Source organism: Macadamia integrifolia, chromosome 7 (assembly GCF_013358625.1).
Source record: "Macadamia integrifolia cultivar HAES 741 chromosome 7, SCU_Mint_v3, whole genome shotgun sequence".
Lineage (NCBI taxonomy): Eukaryota > Viridiplantae > Streptophyta > Magnoliopsida > Proteales > Proteaceae > Macadamia > Macadamia integrifolia.
The window spans coordinates 2,462,243-2,467,436 of NC_056563.1; positions in this window are offsets into that span (position 1 = coordinate 2,462,243).

The following is a 5,194-nucleotide window of genomic DNA, read 5'->3' on the forward strand; positions in this document are numbered from 1 at the left end:
GTTGCTATATCATAGAAACTTGAAATCTTAAACCGCTTGACTTTTAAAACCAAGCTAGAAACCGCCTTCCTTTTTTCGATACTCATGCCCCAAAGCCCAAAACCCAATACGTCTCTCACCAAAACACTCTTTCACTAAAAATCCCTAACAAGGAACGAAGTAAGGAGAAGAAGATCTGAAGAGGAAAGAAGAAGATCGGAAGAAAATGAAGCAGGAGGAAACGAAGAGGGAAGATGGTTTCAGAAAACGAAGACTACTTATATGATTCAAGTAAATGAAAAGCAATCTATAAGACGACTCAATCGACTGATATACTAATAAAAGACAATTCAATTGCCTAAGAAGAAGTCTAAATCCCACCAAAACCTCTTCTTTATATCTTTAATATTACTATCTTATTCAACTTGTTTGAAAAAATCCAAAAAGGTTCATCACTGACAATTCAAGAACAATAACAGTTCAAAAACTTCAAATCCCATATTGTATTAGAAGAGTTTTGAGGCATTCCAGCAATAATTGATTGATCGAAGGTTCATCTTTCACCATCTTGAATCTTCCCACTATAGCCTGAAATCAAATCCAGTCCACAATTCTAGTATCTCAACTTGTAATGCAATCATATTTTTCAGGAAGAGACTGTTGGTGTATGATGTCTTGTATTCCGTCGCAGTTTAATCCAGGGAGTACTGGTGCAGCACCTAGACAGGCAGGACGACGGCCCCGCTCGAATTTTTTATTTAAGGGCAATTGTAGTTTAATCCAGATTAGGATTTTTTTTTTGCTATATATTTGTAGCGAGGGTTTCTTTCTCTGTAATGCAAGCAATACTGAGAGGTGTGAGGACGAGCGCTGTAACCCTATTCTCCATTGATAGTGAAGCAAGATCTCATCTCACCGGGGACGTAGGCAACATTGCCGAACCTCGTAAAATCCGTGTGCATTGTTTGTTTGTTTTTCCATTATCTTCTGCATCGTTTTAGGGCTGCTTTTCTACAAATTGGTATCAGAGCTCTAGGTTTCCGTTTTCTAGGGTTTACTATCACGATGACAGGGAAGGGATCGAATGTCAAGTATGACATCGAGAGGTTTAATGGGAAGAACAATTTCACCCTTTGGCGTCAAAGGATGAAGGATCTTCTGATACAGCAAGGTTTGGCGAAAACGTTGTTGGGGAAGTCGAAGAAACCTGAAAAAATTACTGACGAAGATTGGGAAGAGATGGAGGAAAAGGCGGTAAGTGCTATTCGATTAAATCTTTCTGATGATGCCCTACAATATGTTGTGGGTATCGATTCTGCACCGCAGTTATGGGCGAAACTTGAAAGCATCTACATGACAAAGTCCTTAACGAACAAGTTGTTCGTGAAGAAGCAATTGTACTCTCTACAGATGGAGGAAGGTACGGATCTATTAGAGCATCTTAACATGTTCAATCAGATCGTAAGTAAACTTGCAAACCTGGAGGTTAAGATCGAGGATGAAGACAAGGCGTTACTATTGCTGTCGTCGCTCCCAGAATCATATGATCATCTAGTAACGACTCTCTTGTACGAGAAGGAAACCCTTGAGATGGATGAAGTCGCAGCTGCCCTCATGTCCAATGATACAAGGAAGAAGGCCAGTAGTACGAAATCTCAAGGAGAAGGTTTTTTCGGAGGTGACAAGGAGCAGGAAAGAGGGAGATCAAATCAGAAGGGATCTGGGAAGAGTCGATCGAAATCAAAAGGGGCAAAGACAAAGGTCTCTTGCTACTATTGCAAGAAGGAAGGTCATATGAAGAGAGAGTGCTTGAAGAGGAAGGCGGACTTAAAGAAGAAAGGTGTAGATAAGGCATCTGAGGAAGCTAGCGTGGCTGACAGTTCAGATGGAGATGATGGAGATGTACTCTCTATATCATCAGGTAAGAACCAACCTTCTGATTCTTGGATTTTAGATTCTGGATGTTCATATCACATGTGTCCACATAAGGATTGGTTTGATACATATCAACCATATAATGGTGGGTCTGTCCTAATGGGGAATGATGCTGTATGTAAGACCATTGGGATAGGCACTATCAAAATCAAGATGTTTGATGGGATAGTAAGAACTTTAGCAGATGTGAGACATGTACCAGAATTAAGGAAAAACTTAATATCTTTGGGGGCACTTGACTCAAATGGCTGCAAGTACATAGCAGAAGGTGGAGTTCTCAAAGTTATTAAGGGTGTAATGGTTGTCATGAAGGGATAGTTAGCAGGAAACCTATACAAACTCATAGGGAGCACAGTTATAGGTGGAGCATCTGTGACTATAGATGCAGTATTTGATACAGATGATACCTATCTGTGGCATATGCAGTTAGGGCATATGAGAGAAAGAGGATTGATGGAGCTTCATAAAAGAAAAATGTTGAAGGGAGCAAAAACTTGTAAACTGAACTTCTGCAAGTATTGTGTGTTCGAAAAACAGTGCAAGGTTAGTTTCAAAACTGTAAAACATAAGAGTAAAAGGGTGCTTGATTATGTACATAGCGATGTATGGGGTCCTTCAATAAAAAAATCTAAAGGTGGGGCAGAATACTTCGTAACCTTTGTTGATGATTACTCAAGGAAAGTCTGGATCTATTTCATGAAGCATAAAAGTGAGGTGTTTACTAAATTTAAGAAATTGAAGGCTAAGGTAGAAAGGAAGACAGGAAAGAAAATTAAATACTTGAGAATAGATAATGGAGGAGAGTACACATACAAGCTGTTTCTAGAATTGTGCAAAGCTGAAGGGATTACACGTCACTTCACGGTTCCAAAAACACCACAAAAAAATGTGTAGCTGAAAGGATGAATAGAACACTTCTAGAAAGAGCTCGGAGTATGAGGCTGAATGCAGGGTTGAGCAAGAGATTTTGGGCAGAAGTAGTGAACATGGCATGTTTCCTCATCAATAGGTCTCCATTAAAGGCGATTGATTGTAAAATTCCTGAAGAGGTATGGACAGGAAAACCAATAGATTATTCTATTCTAAAAATATTTAGTTGTCCAGCCTATGCGCATGTTGAGAGTGAGCAGCGTTCCAAGTTAGACTCAAAGTCTAAGCAATGTATCTTTCTTGGTTTTAAGAAAGGTGTAAATGAATTCAAGTTGTGGGATCCAAGTTCACAGAAAGTTGTGGTTAGCAGAGACGTTGTGTTTGATGAGTCTCATATAGTGAAGTCAAATTACAATTCACAAGCAGTTGATGAAAATAAAGAAGGTTCTACTGTGCAGGTGGAGTTACGTGAGTTAGAAACAACAAGAGAGAATGAGTCATCAAGTGACTTACCAAGACAACAGGAAGCAGTAGAAGTTCCCTATACTGTGGCAAAGGGTAAAGGGAAGCGTACTCACAAAGCACCTATGAGATACGGGTTTGAGGACATGATTGCCTATGCCCTCACTGTAATTACAGGTGATCCATCTTCCAACCATGATGCTTTGAGTGATGCACAGCATGATAAATGGATGATAGCTATGATGGAGAAAATGGAATCTCTACAGAAGAACAAGACTTGGAAGATTGTGGAAAAACCCAAGGGAAGGAAAATCATTGGATGTAAATGGGTCTTTCGTAAGAAAGAGGCAGCATCTGAGAAGGAGAGTGAAAAGTATAAGTCCAGACTTGTAGCCAAGGGCTATGCACAGAAGGAGGGGATAGACTACAATGAAATATTTTCTCCGGTGGTGAAACACACTTCGATTAGGGTACTACTTGCTTTGGTGGCCATGTATGATTTAGAGCTTGAACAACTTGATGTGAAAACTGCATTTCTTCATGGTGACTTGGAGGAACAAATTTACATGGAGCAGCCTGAAGGTTTCAAGGTGCAGGAAAAGGAAGACCATGTTTGTCTGCTTAAGAGGTCGCTTTATGGTCTTAAGCAATCTCCTAGGCAGTGGTACAAGCGCTTTGATTCCCACATGATGAAGATTGGCTACACAAGAAGTGAGTATGATAGTTGTGTTTATTATAAAGTGTCAAGTGATAATTCCATTATTTTTTTGATGCTCTATGTTGATGATATGCTCATTGCTGCAAAGAACAAACATGATATAGTCTCTTTGAAGTCTTTGTTGAGTGCTGAATTTGAGATGAAGAATCTTGGTGCCGCTAAGAAGATCCTTGGCATAGAAATCCTTAGAGATAGAAATGCAAGTAAACTTTGGGTAACTCAGAAGAGGTATATTGAAAAAGTGCTAGAGCGTTTCAATATGAAAAATGCCAAGCCGGTTAGCACTCCGTTAGCTGGCCACTTCAAGTTATCTGAAAGGGAATGCCCTACAACACATGAGGAGATGGAGCAGATGTCTCAAGTCCCTTATGCTAGCGCAGTTGGGAGTCTCATGTATGCTATGATTTGTAGTAGGCCGGATTTGTCTCATGCAGTCAGTGTTGTTAGCAGATACATGAGTAATCCAGGGAAGGAGCATTGGAATGCAATTAAGTGGATTTTCAGATATTTGAGCAAGACTAAATATATAGGTGCTATGTTCAATGGCAAGGGAAGTTCTACAGAATTGGCAGGTTATGTTGATTCTGACTATGCTAGTGATTTAGACAAGAGGAGGTCTACTACAGGGTATGTGTTTACATTGGCTGGTGGACCTATATCATAGAGGGCGATGCTTCAGTCTACAATTGCATTGTCCACTACAGAGGCAGAGTACATGGCAGCAATTGAGGCTGCCAAGGAAGGAGTCTGGTTGGTTGGACTGGTTCGTGAGTTGGGGTTAGAGCAAGGAGGTACAGTGTTACATTATGACAGTCAGAGTGCCATAGATCTTGCAAAGAATCAAGTGTTTCATACAAGGACAAAGCATATTGATGTGAGATTTCACAAGATCAGGGAGCTTGTGTCAGAAGGTAGTATTCACTTGAGAAAAATTCATACAGATCTCAATCCTGCAGATATGTTTACAAAGCCAGTTACTACAGAGAAGTTCGAGTCCTGTTTGGACTTGATTAATATTACTCATTGTTGAAGATGAGGGACGCACCAAACAGGCGCGGGTTTGTACCTCTAATGAGGTACAATGATGAAGACGTCTACAAGTTATCTTTACAAGAGGCTCGACAGAATTCAAGCCAAGGTGGAGATTGTTGGTGTATGATGTCTTGTATTCCATCGCAGTTTAATCCAGGGAGTACTGGTGCAACACCTAGACAGCCAGGACGGCGGTCC